This window comes from Miscanthus floridulus, chromosome 8 (genome assembly GCF_019320115.1).
Source record: "Miscanthus floridulus cultivar M001 chromosome 8, ASM1932011v1, whole genome shotgun sequence".
Lineage (NCBI taxonomy): Eukaryota > Viridiplantae > Streptophyta > Magnoliopsida > Poales > Poaceae > Miscanthus > Miscanthus floridulus.
In genome coordinates this window covers 18,265,144-18,287,854 of record NC_089587.1, presented here as the reverse complement: position 1 = coordinate 18,287,854, position 22,711 = coordinate 18,265,144, and the positions used below count along the sequence as shown (strand labels likewise).

Sequence of the window (22,711 nt, the reverse complement as noted above, 5' to 3'; positions counted from 1 at the left end):
GATGTTGCATGAGGTATTCGGCTACTAATAAAACAATAAATTACATAATCCATCAGTACTCTACGAGACGAATTTTTTAAGCCTAATTAATCCGTCATTAGCACATGTTTACTGTAGCAAAACATTGTCAAATCATAGACTAATTAGACTTAAAAGATTCATATCATAAATTAATCACAAACTATGCAATTAGTTTTGTAATTAATCTATATTTAATACTCAATACACGTGTTCAAATATTCGATGAGACAGCGACAAACACCTCCTAAGAGCCCGTTTGCACTGTAGTGCCACTGCAGAGCCGGGGAGGAAAATTGGACCCATTTGGCACGGCTCTCGCCGGCTCCGGCTCCACTACTGTAGCACGGAGCCGGAGAAGCTCGAACTCGTGGCTTCTCTGGCTCCTCGCCCCAGTTCATTTTCTGCCTCGATTTCCGAAACGGCTCCTGCTACAGTGTCGCTACAGCGCCGCTACAGTGTCGCGAGATGGGGAGCTGGCACCCTCAGGAGCTGCGCTAAGGAGGGCCAAGTTTCTCCGGCTCCGGCTACAGTACTCGATCGGTGAACAGTATTCGTCAGAGGGAGCCGGAGCACCTGAATCCATACCAAATGGGCTCTAAGTCCCCATGTGGGCATTAAATCGATCGCGTCTCCTCGATCACGTCGCGCATCCAAGGAGAGAGACTGCGCTTGCTTGCTATCGGAGGACGAAGAAGAGATGAGATCGTGCCGGACTCCGTCGTGCTGGAGGTCGTGCCGGAGGTCATGCCGGAGTTCGTCGTCACGCCGGAGTCCACCGCGTCGTCGCGCCAGAGTCCGTCGCGTCGTGTAGACCGACCGATGCAGGAAGCGAAGATGCAAAGATGGAGCGACCAGGAGCGGTACCCGCCATGGCCGCCGCGCTCCCTGTCGCCCGAGCCACCTTCCCAGCTGCGGAGCTGCCGGTCCGTCTCTGCCTACAGCCGCGCCCATAGGCGAGCGAGCGCGTTCCCAGCACTACGCTAATAAGGCTCTGTTGGGGTGGCTTAAGAGCCTCTATAGGGGTGGCTACGCCAGTCGCTCACCCCAGGGGGTTCCTACAAATAGGACCTCTGTAGGGGCGGCTCCCTAACCGCCCCTACAAATACCCTTGTAGGGGCGGCTGGTGTTTCCAGCCGCCCCTACAAATGGATTTGTAGGAGCGGCTGGTGTTTTCAGCCGCCCCTACAGAGGTTATTTGTAAGGGCGGTTGGAAGCACCAGTAGCCCCTACAGTTGTTATTTGTAGGAGCGGTTCTATTGAACCGCCCCTACAGTGCATTTTTCAGTAAAAAAAATTAAAAATTCAAATCTGTCTACAGCATATATACATCCACAGTTTATACATATATACATCCACAGAATATATAATTCAAATTCAGATCTGAATCACCACATTTATACATATATACATCCACAAGTTCAAATCACAAGTCATAATTCACAAGTCTATCATTACATAGTCCAATCCACAAGTTCAAAATCACAAGTCCATCAAATTGTTATCATCGGCCTAGAGCTAGCCTTTCAAGCTCACGAAGGTGTTGATATGTAGGATTACTACCTAAGTCAGATAGTACATCATGGTAATCGCCTTTGACATTCACAATTTGGTCCAATATGAAGTTGCAAAGGTCGCCGACTAGCTCTAAGAGTTCGTCATCCTTGTACACGTCCCTTCTATGGTGCTTCTCTTCTCTCCACTACAAGAGAACAAGTTTAGGCCTAGTACTTCATAACATGAGCTATACTACGTACGGGCGAAGTGGTTCAAACTTACCAGACTAGGGTGTCTCCGGTAGGCAATTGTATTACTCATCATAGCACATACGTAGTATCCACAATGTAGACTCCTAGGCCTCTATTTGGAGCACTGTGTGTTTTGCATATCGAAATGTTAAGTAATGCTATTGAAAGCCATGTAATGAAGTACCAAAGTTAGTTACACTTACCGCACACATAGTTTTGACAACCAACTTTTCCTTCCTTTCTAGATGATGCCTCCCTCCATGGAATGTGACATAGTGTCTGAATGCCCTATTCGAATGATGTTAGCGGATGCAACTTGTTAGTATCCAAATGTGAAAGTTACTAGTATATATACACATATAAAAGCTAATGAGAATTGTTGATATGTATACGTCTTGACAATCGCTACGAAATCCTTGTATGTCGCCCGTTCAAAATCTGCTGAATCAAAGACCCATGCCATGCTCCACCCGACATCGACGCCTATACAAATCCAGTGATCGCTGCATGAATTTAGTCAAAGAACAAACACATAAGCTCTTTTGCATCGAACAAAATATATGGAACACAGGTTTAGGTCTAGAGTCGAACTAACCAGAAGTTGTATGGTAGCCATATCATCTGGTTATGCTGGAGGTTTTTAAAAGATTGTGCAATGAATGCCGCAACCTTAATGGATTCGGTCCTTATCTGCTTTTGCCAGATCTGCTCTTTCTCCGCAACCGTCTTCCCAGCAGCCAGCTCTTTGCCATCCAGTTTCCAGTTTTTGGGGTAATTAAAAGTTGTTGCTGCTATAGATTGAGGGTCTACATACCCGGAGATCAGACTTGGCATTTGTTTCACAATGTGTGTTTACATTCTATAGATCACGGGGTGGGTTAGTTACAACAAAATCCAAACATTAGATTCATATCATATCTAGAGGGCGAGGACTTACAGGGCGTAGGTGCGAATTAGATTCATTTCCATTTTTCCAAGGTGAAAGCATGTCTGGACATCGTTGAAGTCAAAGACAATTAGCCTGGATGGGATTCCAAATGTGCAAGCAGGGACGTATGCTTGTATGATTTCTAGTTTCGTTGGGACAACACGCAAGTACCAATCATGGAACCTTCTCATTCTATGTGGCAGGCGCTGGATAACACGGTTTGGTAGGAAGAGCTTGCCTCTTTCATATTTTTCTGGGTAATCCTTGGACCATTTTATGGTATCAACTTCTAGATATCTCTTTGCCGTTTGGTGGAGTTTGCTAGTGATGGCCTTCTCAGAAGCATGCCCTTTCACTTGTTTAATTTGGTTCTCAGGCTTGAACTGGTCATGGGCATACCACTTGCTGGCTGAAGTGACATCTTTCATCGGAGTATATACTGGCCTTATGTGAATGGGATGCTTCTTTCGGAGTTCCCATTCAGGCAAGTCCTCATCTTGCTCCTGTGCCATCTGCTCATTCATTTGCTTGGCATGAGCTGGAGAAGTCCTTGGCATCTCATCATGCCCTTGGTCAATATGAGCTGGAGAAGGATGTGGCATCTCATCATGCCTTTGCTCAATACGAGCTGGAGATGGATGTGGCATCTCCAGTTGGCCTTGCTCAACACGAGCTGGAGAAGGTTGTGATGTGCCAGGCACGTGCTCATCAGGATCCTTACAAGTCGGGGAAGATTGAGGCATGTCTGTGCTGTGGTGGTCATGAAATGGTGAATAGACCTCCCCATCCTCAACACCTCGCTGCACATGTACATCAGACGGAGTTGGCAAAGAAGCAGTCAATACAATGTCCCGTTTGTATCAGAGGATGAATTGCTTCATGACATCTCCGAGTAACACTAGTCCCTCAGGTGTTGGGTGGTCTATCTTCCACGACACGTACTCGGGCTTTATGCACCTCGACCCTAGTGTAGTCTTGTGGGATGTCCTTATTGTGCCACTTGCCTCTTGGAGGATGTGCCACACCAGTTGCCACCTCAACCATAGACTGGTGCCTGCCAAATGGAACAAGCAAGCTATAGCTAGTTGGCTCCCGTATGCAATCAACGACGGTAGTGGTTGCAGTGGAACCTTGGCTGCTGGGAACATCTAGAGGGCTACCAACTAAAGCCAGTTCTCCTGGTGGACCCATTAGTGTTCCTGGCTCCGTAGATAGACCTTTCTCCTGCAGCGCCTGATCAACCAGAGCCTTCACTTGTAGCGCAAGATTAGACTCTTTGTCTCTGCCATGTTTCTTGTACATGTCAATGTCCTCTTCGAATCCTTTCTTCCAGGTAGTCAATTTCCCTAGCCCCCTAGTGCGGCCTGTGTGCTCAGGATTTCCCAAGGCAAGGCTAAGCTCATCCCTCTCTCTGGAAGGAGTGAATATGCCCTTCTCCTTGTCTTCAGAATATTTCAGTATCCTTGATACTACCTCTTTGGTCTCTGGATTAGGAAACTTTAGACTACTACCGGATGAATCCGTACTCCTTCCATATATCCATTGCTTGAGGCATGGCCTCAACTTCTTCACTTTTGTATTCCTAGAAGCTTCAGCCTCTTCATCCATCTTCCTAAACACCTCTCGCTTGCCCTCGTAGCCACCAGGGCCAAGACGAGGGGGGTGTTTGTTCTGCTTTGCCTGCTCGCTATTACGCTTACTAAGGGCCAACGCTTTGGGTGAAGTCTTCTCGGCCACTAGAGTCTCCCATTGACTCTGAGTTATTTTGCCAAACTCATGGAATGGAGTTAACCCCTTTTGGATATACTTCGTGTTCAGGTCCGACCTCCAACATCAGAATGCGTGCCCCATTATCTTGAAAGCATGACTTTTGACCAGTTCACTCTTGCCCTCTAGAAACCTGAAGTTGATCGCCACCTTCGTATCCCAAAGCTCCTTCTTTTTCAACTCAGGTACACTATTCCAATTAGGGATTGCTGGGTTGAGATTATCTCTTACTAGGTAACCGAGCGCATTACGGAATCGGCTTCTATACTTCTCTGGCTTGATGATCTGCCCTTCAGGCCCGACCTCTGTTATCACATACAATGCCTTTTTGTGATATAGGTTTGCCCTTCTATCCCCTCGCTTCCTCTTTGGTTCGGTACCCGAGGCTGTGGATGTGCCTTGAGGTTGTGAAGCAGAGACCTCATTGTCAGTCTCTGCTGGTCTTGCCTCTACACTCCTTTCCCCTACTCCATCTTGTACGACAAAACGTGCTGGACGCCGATGTTGTCTTTTTGGAGGTTTTATAGGGACCTGTATAAACGACAGGTCAATGTGTTAGCAGAGGTAACACTGCTAAAGTGTTAGCCAAATTTTCAAGGTAATAAGGCATCATCCCTACCTCATCGTCTGGGTTAAAATCCTTGTCCAATCCGTCCTCCGTTGGCCTTCGTCTGGGTTCAGTTGGAGGGAAATCAGGACTTGAATATCCCCCTTCCGCGTCCTCGGCATCACCCTCATCATCATCCTCTTCTTTGCCTTCATCAGTCTCTCCTTCTCTTCCTTCTCTTCCCTCTGGCCCCCCTTCCTCCTCACAAAGCTCCTCCTAAGTAAGCATCACTTCTAGATCCTTTTGTAACTCGTCATTGAACTGCTCCTGACTAAGCTGGTCCTCGAGTTCTTGCCCTCTTTCGGGTGGCTGTTCATCATGTTCGATGCTTCGGGCTACACCGTCTGCTGTCCGCGACATTTCTAGATTTGTTCCAATATATGCAAGAAATAAAGAGTGCTTTAGATACGCGACAAAGTATAAGAATTGAAAAGGTGAAGAGAGGCCTCAGAAACATGTCAATCATCATTTGATCATGAACTTGGAGCTTCAAGGCATCAGAACATAGAAGAGAGGAGAAGGAAATGTAGGGGCGGCTGTTATGATGCCAAGTTCCTCACAAGTTCTTGTTCATCAGATCATATTCCATATAAGTATGGACTTGGACAAATTCATCATCGGCAATGGTCTTAGGAGAGGAGAGGAGAGGAGAGGGGAGGGGGTAAAAGAGAAGAGTAGTGACATAGAGTAGAGAGAGTGCTCCTCGCTGGCTCGCTGGGTTGTCGTCTAGCTCGACCCACCTCTCAGACCAGTGATGCAGCAAGGGCGAAGCGTCAGCCTGCGCAACGCACTTGCAGTCCTTCTCAGCACGGGGAGAGTAGTTCGAGTGCACGGCCATGTCGCAAACCGAGCAGCGGTGAACCATGTTGGTGGCGCCCTGCGTGGAGCCGAGGGACGACAGACAAACGTAGCACGTCAACGGCTAGCCGCCGTGGAAGTGGTCCTCGGACCAGGAGTGGCAGGAGCTCGGGCATCGCGATCTCCTCCACGCGGCGCGCTTCTCCCTAGCCGCCTTGGTCCAGTACAGCGCCACCTCACGTTGTAGCCTGAGGAGAGCGTAGATGAGCACGGCGAGAGCAATGGAGCCCGCGGTGATGAGCCAGCCTAGGAAGTGGAGCCCGGAAGGGTCAAGCAGATGTGCCATGCTCACGAGCAAGGATCCCAGCAGGTCCATGGTAGCTTGTTCGCTAGGCTTGTCGCGTAGAGAAGCAGAGCCTACAGCAACAGCAGCAAGAACAATGGAACCATGGGTCGCCAGCTCGTTAGCAAGAATAATATCGCACCGCTGGCAAACAAAAGTACTAGCATCCTAGACTAGAGCTGCAAAATGCGTGCGGTGGTACCCCATGCAACCACGGGGCGGGGCTCGATGATTTTTCCTGATCTGTAGACGAAAGAAAAGCATGTTTAAATGGAAAGCAAGCCCCTCCACTTCATGGCATTCCCCCAAGGATCACGGCTCAAAACAAGAACAAAATCCAGCCTCCGATGGCACCGGAATCGCTGGTCGACCCAGAGGAGAGGAGGGAACAAGGCAAAACAAAACAAATCGAACCGAATCTGGTGCACCAGTGAGGAGCACGTGCACCAGGGGCACCACGGCGGTGCACGAGCACCAGCAGGGGCACCACGGCGGCGCACGAGCACCAGGGGCACCACGGCGGCGCACGGGCACCAGCATGGGGGCGCGGTTCCGAGAGCGGATCCCATGAAGGCGGTGCGTCGGAGGTAGGGTTCTGGGATGGGGTGCTGGAGGAGGAGAAGGAGGTCACTGTGAAGGTGCTCGGCGGTGGTGTTCCTAGCGGTTCCCGTGGCGATGGCGCGCCGGAGCTAGGGTTCCGAGATCGGGGCACCGGAGGAGCACGGGGGCGGCGCACGGACAAGGAGGAGGATAGGGGTAGGGCGTGGACAAGGAGGAGGAGGACAGGGGCGGGGGTCGCCATGAAGGAGCTTGACGGCGGTGATGGCGGCGGCGGTGGCGGCGGCGCAGGGAAATTTGGCAGCCTGACGGCGTCGAAATGGAGGAGCGCGCCCAAGACTTAGCTAAATTTTGGCACTAGCGCGCTCCTTCCTATATATAGCTGTGGGCATTTGTAGGGGCGGTCCGTTCCCCAGCCGCCCTTAAAAATATTTTTCAAAATCATTTTCTAATAGAAAATCAAAGTTTAAACATTGAGACCAGTATTTGAAAGCCAGAATGGTTTCAAATTTAAAAGTAATGAATAACAAGTTTGTAGTACTCATCAAGATCTACAATATTTATTTTGGTCAATTTTCAATTTGACAAAGTTTGAACGATTCAAATTTTGAATTTGAAAAAAAGACAACTTTAAACCTGTTTTTGAAAACCTAAATGGTTTCAAATTTAAAATTCATGAATAACAAGTTTGTTGTACTCATCCTGATCTACAATGTTTATTTTGATCTTTTTTGCATTTGACAAAGTGTTAATAAACATTAGTTACAAAATGGCATGTATCACAAGTAGTTTTATAAACTATGTGTGAGATTCATGATTTTTTTACTAGTGTTCATTAAAACTCCAATTGACACATACATAAATATAGTCTCACACACATACACAAAATTGACACATACATAGATGAAGTCTTGCAGACACGCGCACTAGGTAGGCCCCACCGTGACAACTTTCCCCTTGACACCTTTTCTTTCCCATGGCATTATGTCTTTGGGTAGGTTTTTTTCAACAAGACTGATCTTCTTAGTAAAGTCTATGAATAGCAACATCTCATCGTTGTTATTGTAGGCTTCAGCATCGTCGACGCCATCAACTTCGATAATGTGTTGTTTCCCAGGGACAACCACGTGCTTAATTCTCTTCTTCGGTGGGTGGGTACTTTCCGGGTTGGGCATATAGAAAACTTGTGTGACACGTGAAGCGAGCACCCAAGGATCATCATGGTAGCCTATGTTCTAGAGGTCCACGACCCTCAAACCGATGTCATTGAATTGATATTGCTTGATCCAATGGCATCGAAACAAGGCCACCTTTATACCCCTTCCATAGTCAAGTTCCCATATATCTTCAATTATGCCAAAGAAATGGGTCTTTCACCCCACCTCGTCAAGAGACACTATCCGAACACCGCTGTTTTAGTTCACACATTTACTATCCTTTGTGTGGGTATAGTACGTGTACCCATTGATGTCATAAGCATTCCAAGATGTCACTTGTCTCGATGGACCCTCTGCCAACTTACTGATGGTAATAGAATCTATTGTTTCTCCCGACGGTATGTTCTTGTCCTTCAACCATGAAGTTAGGCGTTGCTTGTGCTGTTTTATGACCCAATCATCTGAACGACCATCCCTCTCCGCCATAATGATTTCCAAGTGTTCTTCAATGTATGGTTCCATCAGTTTAGAGCTCTGCAAGACACTGTAATGTGCCCGACTCACTTCTTTGTAATCTTGGTCTATGAACTCTTTTCTACCACTGGTTCCCTTCCTAGCCAGGCTACCCTTGTGACGAGAATCAGGATTACCAATCCCTTTCTGTATTGTCAGGTACTCTTGACAACACTCGATGACTTCTTCGCTACTGTAGCCCTCTATCATGGAGCCCTCTGGGTATGCACGATTATGCACGTATCGGCTTAGAACCGACATGAACCGCTCGTAGGACCACATTTCATGTAGGTAACAAGGGCCCAAAGCCTGTATCTGATTAACCATGTGAATCATGAGATGTACCATTATATCAAAAAAAAAGCAGGAGGTAAACACATCTCTAGTTGGTTTTGGGTCTCGACCACGAAATCATGTAGGTCACTCAGCTCTTTCTTGCCAATGGTCTTCTGTGAGATCTTTGAGAAGAAGTAGCACATGCGGGTGATGACCATCCTCAAGAACTCTGGCTTTATAGCCCTAATTGCAATTGGTAGGTACACGGTCAGCATCACATGACAATCGTGAGCCTTGTAGTTTGTAAATGACAAGTCCTTCATCGACACTAGCTTCTTAGGGTTCGCCGAAAACCCAGTCGGGACTTTGATGTCCTTGACAAAAGTGCATAAAGTTCTCCTCTCTGGTAGGTCTAGGTTGTAGCTAGCCATGGGCAGAGTGTATTTTCCATTATCCTCAAGTATCGAGTGAAGTTCTGGCATCACTTTGAGCTGCACCATGTCTTTTTATGCTTTTAGTCCGTCCTTTGACTTGGCTATGTCCATCAAGGTACCCATGAGACTCTCAAACACATTCTTCTGCACGTGCATAGCATCAATGACATGGGGGACTTCCAGTTGTGGCCAATAAGGTAAATACTGAAAGAAGATTGATTATTTCTTAAAAGGTACACCTTCGATAGGAGGTTTGCTTCTATCTCTGATCGTTCCATCTAGTTTCTTCTTTCCATAGACGATCTTTATGTTTTTCACCATTTTGTACACATGTTCTCCATTATGACGTCTCTTCGGAGGGGGTTCATTCTCTAGGGTGTTGTCATAGTATCTCATGTATAATTTGCTGCGGTACTTGTGACCTATCTTCAAGAAGCGATGGTTCCTTATGTAAACAACCTTCTTGGATCCATCTAGGAAAACCCATTTAGTATCATCCAAACAGACTAAGCATCATGTCTTTCCTTTGATCTGTCCAGACAGTGCAAACAACGCGGGGTTATCGTTGATAGTGACAAATATTATTGCTTTTAATGTGAAGTCCTCATGTAGGAATGCATCATACATCGGCACCCCATGCTTCCAAAGTTTCTCAAATTCTTGCATCACAGGCTCGAGGAACACGTCCATATCAATGCCTGGTTGTTTAGGGCTAGAAACTAGAACCGTGAGGAAAAGATACTTTCTCTTCTGGCACAACCATATTGGGATGTTGTACATAGTCTGAATCACTGGCCAAGTGCTATGGTCGCTCATCCTCTCGTTGAAGGGATTCATTCCATCAGTGCTCAAGGCGAACCGTACATTCCTTGGGTCTTCATTGAACTCTTTGTTGTTCTTATCGAAGTCTTTCCACTGGCTACAATCGGCCGGGTGTGCGATCATATCGTTTGCTATCTTGCGCTCATCTTGCCACCATGTCATGAGCATGGCTTCCTTAGGGTTCAGGAATATATGCCTCAAGCGGTCGGTCACCGGTAGGTACCACATTACTAAGGCAGGAATTCTTCTCTTCTTTGCATTGTTGCCTAATGGAGTGTTCTCTGGTTGCTGAGATTCTTGTACCACCTTTTTCCCACCCTTTTTATTCCTCTTGTTCCCCGTGGAGGTTTCTCCCCCACTGTAAAGGTCATTGTCTTTGTACCGACTAGCCCCGCACCGAGGACATTTATCTAGATCTTTAAATGTGTCACCACGAAAGAGGATACAATGGTTGGGGCATGCATGGATTTTTTCAACGCTCATTATCAAAGGACTTATAACCTTCTTCGCATAGTATGTGTTGGTGGGAACTGAGTTTGGCTGTGGAAGCAACCATGCTAGGAGACGCAAAAGATCATCAAAACTGCAGTCCGACCAGCCGTACTTACCCTTCAGGATGAGTAGCTCAAGCATAAAACGTAGCAGTGTCCAGTGTGTCGGACAACCCTTCTCTACACCATACACAGTCTCCTTCGATGCTTGTGTCACCCTTTCTAGATTTTGTAGACCTCTCTTCTGTAGTAATATTTCTGGTCCAATGGCCCGAAGCATTTCATCCAAATTGTCACCGTCGTCTTTATCCCCCTCGCGTGCTCCGCCATCATTGCAAAAATCACCACCTTGTTCATTGTGGATGTCACCACCTTGATCATTGCCTAAGTCATGATCCATTTGTTGAGCAAGCTGGTCTGAGTATTGGGACAGGTACTGCAGGGTTTCGACATCGTCTTCTAGAACATCGCCATCATCATCAACTGCCATTGTTTCACCATGATGAATCCAAACTGTGTAGTTCCGAACAAATCCTCGCCTGATCAGATGTTCTTTGATGATACTCGAATCTGTAAATGCCATCGTGTTCTCGCAATCCTTGCAGGGACAAATAATTGTATCCTTATTATCTGTCAACGTCGCTGCATGCTTCTCTGCGGCTTCAATAAAATTGTCAACCTCTTCATGAAAAGGTGCCTCGAATCTTAACGAATCATACATCCAAGAGTTCCTGTACTCCATCTTTTAAAAATACAACACAACCAAAGAAAATATACGAAATGAGTCAAATTAATAATTAATTAATTGAGAATGATTATATATACTCCATGGTAGAGGATAATTAATCAATTGCCTACTAATATAACGCATAAATATTTGAAATGAAATATAAAATGGTTAATATATACCATCACAAAGAAATGGTCTAAAAAACTACCTTTCATGCCACCCAAAATCCAATTTCATTAAAAAAATAAAAAAACAAAAACCTAGATCTAGAACTAGATCTCATGCATTTGCTTTAATCAAACTAGGGTGTAATCTAGGGTCTAAAATCAAGCAAAATCGACTAATGAAGAGTGTAAGCTCATTTCTCTACCTAATTTACACTAATAGCTTCAAATCTATGGTCTAATTTGCTACATACAAAGCTCAAGCACCATGGACGAGAGAGAAAACCAATAATCAAATTACTCACTAACCAACCATTAAAACTTCAATTAAAGAGTTTGAAATAGCATTTTCTTACCTTCTACAACCTCCCCACCAAAGAAATTGAGATCAAAACCTCCCCCTTAGTAGAGCAATTTTTAGGAGGAGCCCAAGGCCTCTCAACCTTTTTTTTCTCGGGTTAGAGTGAGTGACCCGAGGAGGAAGAAGACGGTGGCTGCTACGTATACTGTACATATTTGTAGGGGCGGCTGCTGATTGAGCCGCCCCTAAAAATCTAACGGTAGAGACGGCTCAATCACCAGCCGCCCCTACAAATGATCCCCATTTGTAGGAGCGGCTGGAGACACCAGCCGCCCCTACTGTGCTATTTGTAGGGGCGGCTGATGTCCAGCGCATAGAGTGTGACCTGACAGCGTCACTGTAGGGGCGGCTAAAGAGCCAGCCGCCCTTACAGTAAAAAGAGCCACGTCCCTATAAATCTTTTTTCACGTAGTACAGGTGTGCCTGGAGAGCCTCGACGACCGTCGCGCCCTGGCCCCGCGCCGCCGCCCGTAGGCTGACGTTGTGCCGGCCGGCCGGTACAGCTAGCGAAAAACAGGCACAAAAATCGCGCGCGATCCGCGCTAAAGCCGCAAAGGCAACCCAGTGCCATGCAGGCATGCAGCTATCCGCGCCGAGGGCTAAAAAAAAAACGCACACAGTGCCATGCTGGCATGCAGCTATCAGGCTATCAGCGCCAGCGCGAGCGCAAGGGGGAAAATCGCAAAAATTCCATCCAAGAGAGAGATCAAACCTGGACGCTGGTGGTCATGCCTCTAGCTTCACCGCAATAACCAGCTCAGCTATAAACGTTTGTTAAACATAGAGTACCCGCTACCATATTTAATAAAGATAAATAGGAAAAAATACACCATAATTAATCTCTCATTGGTATGCTAAATCATGTCCAAAACAACTTGATTTTTTTAGTACTGAGGGAGTATCTTGCTGCAGCGATGGCTTCAGGAATGGTTACTCATCAGCCAATAATGCTGATTGCTTTGTGCTAAGCTGCTAGTGGGCCACTTAATTAGCCTTTGATTAAATATGTTTAGTTGAGACGTGAGGGGCTTTGTATCTCTTCTTCTGCTGCATATATGTAATAAAATAAACAGACAAGTGGGGAGGTCAGACGTTTCCGGGCTTCCTGTTCGACTGATATTAAAGCTAACTGAAGCTGTTTTGCTGTGAGAAAAAAATATTATAGATTCTAGCTCATAAGTCGAACGATGGGTTTAAAAGAGCAGGCTTTCCCCTCGTCGTCAGAACACACACTGCCCTTCTCCCTCCCTCCCTATTGATTGATGGATGGACATGGAAGGAACCATCGATGGGTGTGATCCCGTGATGCGATGGTGAGGTGGCCGTGTGACTCCAACGCCTCCATCCACCACCACCTATTGATCGAATTAATGAGCTACCTATTGCGTTACATATGTTAATTAATATATATACATCTTATCGCCTCGCTGCTCGATTTTAATATAATTAGGTGGTATTTATATTAGGGACTAAAGTTTAGGGTGTCATATCAAATGTCACATAAGGGTGTCATATGAGAGTGTTCGGATAGTAATAATAAAATAAATTACAGAAATCCTCAGTTATCCGTGAGACGAATTTATTGAGCCTAATTAATCTGTCATTAACACTTGCTTACTGTAGCACCACATTGTCACATCATGGACTAATTAAGCTTAAAAAATCGCCTCGCAAATTAGTCGCAATCTGTGCAATTAGTTATTCTTTTAATCTATATCTAGTACTTCATGTATGTATCTAAACATTCGATATGATAGGGACTAAATTTTAGGGAAGAAACTAAACAAGGCGTTACTTGTGTGGTTTGCGCTCAAATAGAAGAGAACCTAGCATTCTGCCCAAGTGTGTTGTACGAAACAAAGAGGGCGAGCTCACCGTTCAACTTCGATCTCAATATACAGATGCGGATGGATAAGTCTTCTCAACAAAGTTGCAGAGGATTTATTTCCCGCTATGTGGCTTGTTAGACTTGGGTTTTCTTTCTATACAAGTTTGTTAAAGACTTATATATAAGCACAAATAATTGGGATCTTTTTGAAGTGCAAATACTTTATACAGATATAACCCTGTTCGCTTGATCGTATCAGCCATGCTTATCAGTCATGATACGGTGTTTTTCTCTCACAACAAAACAGCATCAACCGGCTTATAAGCCACAGAAACGATCATGCGAACAGGTACATAACTATAGAGTATTGATAGAATTTTTCTAGAATTCGGTTTTAACCAACATTTTTGGATTCGTTTTTGGGTTTTTTATACTACCAACATGTATTACCTTCCAACAAAAATATACATAGGTGAGTACAGACACATGAACATACTAATAAAAGGGTATAGAGAGAACACCTATTCAAACCTTCTTAAATAAGAGAACCTATACAAAAAATTGCAAGTAAGTCCTTTGGGATCTTGTGTGCTACCCGAGGATGCAGCGTTTGGCTCTTTTCCCTCGTCGCCGATGCTACCACCAAAGAAAGGAGAAGCCGGCAAGAACCCCAAGGCCAGAGGTACCACCATCGCATGAAGGCTTTGAACCGAGCCGCAATAAAGTCCCACCATGGAGGATTGGACGAGGCAACCAACGAAGAGCATCGACTGAGGACACGTCCTATGCTTCTCTGACCATGAACCTATGCGCATCACCGATAAGCAACAAGGATAGTTTACTCACATGTCCATCCCCCACAACTCCTCAAATCCACCATCCATCCCTCTGTTCCATATCAACGACATTAGCACCATACTTGGTCGAAGCGCCATGCACGAACCTCCTAAACAGGAACCACCAAGATCCAGGAGAGAACCATCACCAGTGTAGACACTCCATACCCTATCTGTAAAGTAGGAAGCAGGAACTGAAGTCGTGTTCGGGTTAGGATACTAGTACCCCGAACAATGTCTTGCAACTTCAATCTCATACACTCGGTTGATATTTATTCAGATGCTTCTATGGGCTTTATTAGACTTGGGTTTTGCCTCCGTAGAAGTTTTGGGAAAAAAACTTGTAACTTGTACTCCCTCCATTTCATAATTCATTCTAACTTTTCTAGATAAATATTTTTTTACCACGTACCTAAGCATAATTGATATCTTGGTGCATAGCAAAAGCTATATATTCAGAAAAGCTAGAACAACTTATAACTTGCACTACGCCAGATTTGCACATCACTACCGGCATCATCACTGCCGGATTTGTGAGAACCGGCAGTGATGTACCTTCACTGCCAGTTATGAGCTTGAAAATGAAAAATGATTGGGGCTGGGCTAAAACCGACAGTGAAGGACCACATCACTGCCGGTTTGTGGCTTGAACCGACAGTGTTTTGGTGGGCACTCATCACTACCGGTTTAAGCCAAGAGCTGACAGTGATTGGGCTCTATCACTGTCGGTTCTAGCCAAGAACCGACGGTGATAAGTCTACAACACAAAAAGGCTGCAGCCGTCCTCTCCTTCCTCCTCTCTTCCATCCTGAGAACAGAGGTGTGAGTTTGGACCCTTCCCTCCATTGTTGCAGCTGCTCTTCACCATGAAGCTAGTGCTTGAATTTTGAAGAATGGTTTGATCTTTTTGCTTTAAGGTTAGTAACAAACATCGACTCCTTTGATTTTGTTGCTTAATTAGCTTCGTTTTGATGGCTACATTGCTTGATTCTCATTCTAGTTCTTTCTCCATTCTAGAGAGCACTTTTCCAATTGGACATTTGTGCCAGGCTCAAATTGTGGTGAATCCATCATCCAAAAGGTTGGTGTCTATGAACACATTTAAATTCCTAGCTAATTATTCCATGGTGGTCAAGATCATCATTGTTAGTATGTGATGCTATAATTAGTTCTTAGAAGTAGAGTAGAATAGTTGTTCTTCAATATTGTGCAATAATTGTTTTTTACTACGATTTTTAATTTATAGGGCCGGGGCTACCAATTTCAATTTTCCAATAATTAGTGTACAATAATGTTTTCCAAAAATGGTACTTTTGAGCTACAATTGTTGTTCATGAAGCTCGATTTCTTATTAATTCTTTATAATTACTGTCTCAGTATTTTTTTATGCAGAGATGGATCGAGAGTGGATGCATCTGTCCCGAACAGACAAGCGGTACATGCATGGCGTCAGCCAGTTTATCACCGATGCCAAAGCCCATGCTGGGAATGGGAACCCTGTCTTCTGCCCATGCAAAGATTGCAAGAATCATAGGAACTTTCGTCAAATTGAGTCTATACGATCGCACTTGATTACCAGGGGGTTCATGCCAAACTATACGATATGGACTATGCATGGCGAGGTTGGTGTGAATGTTCTGTAGGAAAACGATGATGATGTGGATATGTCTGACGTGGCCATCCACGATGCTGACGAGGAATCCGGTGTCAACACGGAACCTATGGCCACAGTTAATAATGTGTTTAGGAATACGCTAGCTGACGACACCAAGGATAACGATGGCATTTCTCAGCTGCTACGTAATGTAGAGACCGGATGTCTTAGTGAAAAACAGCTGAGAAAGCTAGAGAAAATGAGACAAGATGGCAAAACACCATTGTATATGAATTGTCCAATGAGCAAACTGGAAGCCGACATCATGCTATTAGAGTTCAAATCGACAAACGGATTGAGCGATAAAGGCTTCGATCAGTTGTTAGGTATAATAAGGAAAATGCTCCCAGAAAAAAATGAGTTGCCAGAAAAGATATACTTAGCCAAGCAAATGATCTGCCCCATCGGCCTCGAGGTTGAAAAAATACACGCGTGTTCCAATGATTGCATATTGTACCATGGAGAAAAATATAAAGACTTGGACAAGTGCCCCAAGTGTGAAGCTCCATGGTACAAGGAAGGGCCGTTAGATGAGGGCACCAAGACCAGAGGAGGTCCCGTAAAGGTCTTTGGTATTTCCCTATAGCTCCCTAGATGCATAGGCTATTTGCATGTGCAAAGTCAGCCAAGCTGTTGTGCTGACATGGCGAAGAGCGTAAGAAAGATACAATGATGAGGCACCCTGCCGATGGGCATAACTAGAGGACTGTCAAAACTATATTCTATAAGGACATCGGTGGAGAGGTAAGGCACCTTTGGTTTGCTTTGAGCATAGATGGGATGAATCCTTTCGACCAGGTTAGAAGCAATCATAGCACCTGGTCAATGATGCTCTGTATATACAACCTTCCACCTTGGGTCTGTATGAAGCGGTCGTACATCCAGATGCCACTACTGATCCAAGGGCCAAGACAGCCTGGAAATGACATCGATGTGTTTCTAGAACCAGTGATCGATGAACTAGTGGAGATGTTTGAAAAGGGTGTGCCGGATGTTTGGGACGTGTACAAAAAGGAACATGTCACGATCAAGGGAGTACTTATCGCTACAATCACCGACCTACCAGGTCAAGGTTCGTTGTCTGGAGAGAAGACAAAAGGCTATACTAGATGTGTCGAGTGCTTGGACAACACCGATGCGGTAAATCTGCCAAATAACTCAAAGATAGTTTATATGGGACACCGTAGGTTCCTACCTAAGGATCACCCTTATCGCAGGAACAGAAAAGATTTCAACGGTGCTATTGAGAAACACTTAGCTCCAAAATATCGAGATGGGCCTGCGATACTTTGAGAACTCAACAAACTGGAGGTTGTCCTTAGGAAGGGGGACAATGCAGTAGCAGCGCCTGATGGGAGCGTTTGGAAGAAAAAATCGGTTTTCTAGAAACTACCTTACTGGCCATTTCTGAGTGTACGCCACTATCTTGATCCCATGCACATCACTAAAAACATGTGCGCTAACACTCTTAACACCTTGATGGACACCGGGGGGACATCGAAGGATTCACTTGCCACACGCCTAGACATGCAACACTTGGGAATCAGGAAGGAGCTGCATCCCGTGGAGCTAGAGAATGGCTAGTTCGAACTTCCAGTTGCGTCATGGACATTGAAGAAGGAAGAAAAGCGTGCGCTTATTTCTTTCTTCAATGAACTCAAAGTCCCGATGGGCTACTATGCGAACCCGAAGAGGCTAGTGAACATGAGAGAACTCAAGTTCAACTATGGCCCTATGAAGGCCCATGACTATCATGTCATTATGACTCAGCTGCTCCCTATTGCCCTGTGTGGTATCCTACCCCCAAAGGTCAGTGCCCCAATCATAAAAGCTTTGCTCGTTCTTCAACGCGATCTCAAAAAAGGTCATTGATGTGTCCACGCTAGAGTAGCTGCAGCGGAACATAGCCAAAACTCTCATTAGGCTTGAGATGCATTTCTCGCTGACGTACTTTGATATCTCATTGCATCTGCTCATTCATCTTGTTGACCAAATTAGAGCCCTTGGCCCAATGTACCTGCATCAGATGTTTCCTTTCGAAAGATTGATGAAATTTTCAGAAGGTATGTTAGGAACAGATTTAGGCCAGAAGGGGGCATGGTTGAAGGATGGTCAACAGAGGAGGCCATTGAGTTCTGCACATATTATCTGGACATCAAAAGGGTTGGAGTTCTAGAATCTCGTCATGAGGGAAGACTACATGGTAAAGGAACGATCGGGGAGAAATCTGTTACAGTAGATGACACTGTTTCTTTCAGACAGGCACAGTTCGCTGTTCTCCAGCAAGCTGAGGGTGTGATGCCATACATTGACGAGCATAGACAATCACTACAAACTCTGTATCTGAGCAGGTCACAGGCTTGGCTAGATAAAAAACATAAGGAGGAATTTGTCAGCTGGTTGCGACGTCGCTTGCTTGGAATAAAGTTGGGTAATCAACTGGATGCCTTAGCCAAGGGGCCTTTGAGTACATATCTTAAGTACCAAGGGTATGAGATCAATGGATTCACATTTTACACAAAAAAGCAAGATGGAAAGAGCACATACCAAAATTGTGGTGTTTGTTTTGATGCTCACGATGAGAATGGCAACGTACAGGCGACATACTATGGTTTCATAGAGGAGATATGGGAGCTAGCCTATGGTCCGTTGAAGGCAGCTCTTTTTCACTGCCAGTGGGTTCGGCTCGAGGAAATCAACACTGACAGCGAAGGGTTCACTACCGTTGATCTCACTAAGACCGCATACAGAGACAACCCCTTCGTCCTTGCAAGAGATGTTATGCAAGTCTTCTATGTAAGGGATCCTGTGTGGGATCTTAATTTGGGTGTACAAGCTTGCCAAAAAAAATTCAAGCCATTTCGACATAGGAATACATATGCTTCTATTTATTCAGTATATAAAAGAATTTTTTTAATATATATAAACATCACTGTCGGTTTAAAAAACCGACAGTGATGAGAAGAAACCGACAGTGATGCTTGTTATCACTGTCGGTTTATTTTGAAAACTGGCAGTGACATATAAAAAATAAAAAACGGGTTTGAGCTCGGGTTTTGGGCTACAGAGTTCAGACACTTAACCAAAAAAATTCAAGCCATTTTGACATAGGAATACATATGCTTAATAAATTATAAAATTAAACCAAAAAAATTGGGCCATCCGGGATTCAAACACGGGTATCGGGGGCTGAGTTGCGGGGTCTTAACCGTTGAGCCAGTAGGAGGTATTCAAAAAGTGTGGAAAAGATAAATTACTTATGCTATAACCGCTACACGACAATCACTGCCGATTTAAAGAATGGCCCGGCAGTGATGTAGCCCCATCACTGTCGGTTTCTACTTACAACCGGGAGTGATGTACCCCCATCACTGTCGGTTTCTAATTAGAACCGACAGTGATGAGGTCTGGTATAAAAGCCCGCCACGGGTTGAAAATTTTTAACCCCGCGCCAACTGTTCCTAGCCCCGCACTCCTCTTCTTCGACGCCGACGCCCGTGCACCGCTTCAAGATGGAGCACCCATCCACCGCCCCCCGCGCCGTCGTTCCTAGCTCCGCGCTCCTCTTCTTCGACGCCGAGGCCCGTGCTCCGCCCCACGTCGGAGCAACCGTCCATCACCCCCCGTGCCACCGTTCCTAGCCCCGCGCTCCTCTTCTTCAACGCTGACACCCGTGCATCGCCCCACGCCGGAGCACTCCCCACGCCGTCCACCACCAGACATCAAAGCACCGCCGAGGCCTTTAGGAGCATGCGCGGACAACTACTTTCCCACCCCCACAGTGAGTGCATGGCTCACTGCCCGCTAAGTGTTCGATGAAATGCCCCACGGTTGTTGTCTTCCCAATAGCAGCCGATTCCTATTCGATTGAGTTACATGTTGTTACTCCTTGGTTTAGCTATAGGTAGTGTCAATTGATGGATTCTTGTCAAATATGTACATGTATATTCGCTATAGGTAGAGTGTCAATTGATTTTGATGGAATGTATAGCATGCTTAAAAAAACATCTATAGATGTTTATTCCAGAAAAAGTTAAAAACAACTTTTAACATTGGCTTGGTAGCAGCAGCAAGTATGATTACTAAACCACATTGATCTCCGAATAATAGACAGTCCAATTATTTAGGTTATTTTTTTATCATGTCAAGGATAAAGAACATTAAATAGATTTAGTTTGGCCATATAACTTGAATAATAACTCTTGTTCAGTGAGTTACCATTACCACTTACCACATGCCTAATTTACTTAAATATATAGGCAACCATGGCATGGTATGTAGTGCATGTTGGTCACATGCTTGGGATTTATCGAACCTAGAAAGATTGCTATACTCAAGTCAATCGCTACCCTGTCAATTTGCACAAAAAATACAACACAGAAGTTGAAGCTTTGAGGGCCTACTATAGTCATTCGTTCGTCACATGTTTTCCAATATCCTGAAGAAGAGAAGTTCGATGTCGAGTGAGAGTGCTTGTTCTAGCTATACCAGAAACGCTCTCTCGATGTTCAAATGTTGACGCTGTGGACTATGTAAGTACCCTACACACACGATATTACAATTAACTACTCTCTCGAGACACAAATTGTTAACTTTTGAGTACTTCCTATGATTTTATGTAGGTGTATAGCAAAATTTTGTATTCTAAAAAGCAAATGGGATTACATAGGCTTCTTGGACCCCATGCGAGTCAATGAGAGGACATGTCTAGGCCTCTATGGATGTGACGTGGAAGACCTGAAATAGAGATTGATTACTGTTTTCAACGAATTCACGATGAAGAAGAAAACCCACATACTTCTAGCCTACAACTGCGAGTATGTGTTCTCGGCTTTTAATTTTATGCTTCTTTTTTCGTTAAGATTATTCGATAATTAGGATTCTGTGATTGCAGCAACCATTTTGTCTTTATTTGTGTTAATCTTGCTAAAAATTTGCTCAAGGTGTGGGACTCGAAGAAAAAACCATTTCATCATCTCGATGCACTGGTGGTAGTGCTGAATTAGTAAGCGATCCTAATAACTATTATTTTCTAATCACACATACCGCTTTCTAATGTTTCTCCTTTTAATGTTGCTCAGTGTCCAAAGAAGATATATCGATGGGACGCCGATCCCATTTAAGGTTGTCGAAATGGAGGGGAAGTACCTATTACAGCCGACGGGAAACAATGAATGCGGGTTTTATGTAATGTGGGCAATGCTTCGCTACATCAGCGGGAAATCGGAAGAAGCCGATAAGTTGGTGTGTATAATCCCCATTTCATTTATGTCGGTTAATAATTCAACAAAATGATTTACTGTTCTTCTTTGGATATCATCTTTTTTGAACGACAGCTTAAGAAATATAAGCACGAAAGACTGCTAGACATGGAGATCGTCGCACTACAATCGAAGCTGGCAAAATTCATCTTAGCCGAGGTATTAGAAAAAGATGGAGTATTTTCCATTGCACAATCCGTAAAGTACAAGGACCAGTATGGCCCAGAGCGGCTCGCCAGATTATTGTAAGTAGTCCGAGAAGCATGTGTGAAGTTCAAGAACATTTCTTTTTTATTTTGAGGGACCGAGATGTGGATAAGAACATTTGAATTATAATCATAACATTTGTAATGTTTAATATTGATGGACCTGTCGTCTACGTAGCGTATATAAAGCGAAACCCGATTCCACGAAAAAATATAAATTAAAATAAATTATAAAACAATAAAATACGAACAGACCATCAACGCCGGTTAGCAACAAACCGGCAGTGTTGTCGTAACTATCACTGCCAGTTAGAAGCAAACTGACAGTGTTGTCTTGCTCAACACTGCCGGCTTGAACCATGAACCGACACTGATAGTTACAAGAACACTACCGGTTTGATCCATGAACTGACACTGATATTTACAACACTGCTGGTTTGATCCATGAACCGACAGTGTAGGCTTGCTCAACACTGCTGGCTTGAGCCAAGAACCGACACTCTTAAAGCAACCGTCACTATCGGTTGACACTACAAACTGGCAGTGTTGTTCAACTGGATACTGCCGGATGGAGCTAGGAACCGATACTATTTCCTGTAGATCAGTGTCGGTTTTTAAGGACCGACAGTGATGTCAACCCTCCATCACTGCCGATATGCCACTGTTGGTTCAAAATCCGGCAGTGAAGTGGGTTTTTGAACCGACAGTGATGTCCAGATCTGGAGTAGTATTGGAACATAGGGAGTATCAAGTAACCGGGTATCTTTTAAGGTACAAGAATGAGCTTTACATGAAGAAGCTAATATTAATGTATCTAAAGAAAACTTAAATATTCCAAAAGGAGGTCCAAATGTTGCCTTGCGTTGCTCAGCAGGATTGACCGTGATTTTTTTATTTCAAAATTTTTGCTATCCAAAACTCCATATACATTACAAATGGATGGACTAGATGTTACTCCGTACTTGATTGTAATTTGCAGTTGATTGGAAGTTTCAATTTTCTATTGAATGAGCATATATTTCTATAGGAATGCACATAAATCACATGGTTGATGCCAATAATTTGCCAAGAAATACAACATGAGGAGTGGCCCATGCTTGTCTCCGAGTACGTTACTACTATGCAAAGAATTTATAGAAGTGTCTGCGTTTCTCTCTAGCCAGGGTCATATTATAACCCATCTTAAAAATGTCCACCTGGATCAGAGCCCC

At 44.7% G+C, this 22,711-nt stretch overlaps 1 pseudogene; it reads right to left on the bottom strand.

Annotated features, from left to right (window-relative positions):
* Nucleotides 1-1,323: 1,323 nt before the first annotated feature.
* LOC136468647 (uncharacterized) lies at nucleotides 1,324-10,950 on the bottom strand (annotated as a pseudogene).
* Nucleotides 10,951-22,711: the final 11,761 nt, after the last annotated feature.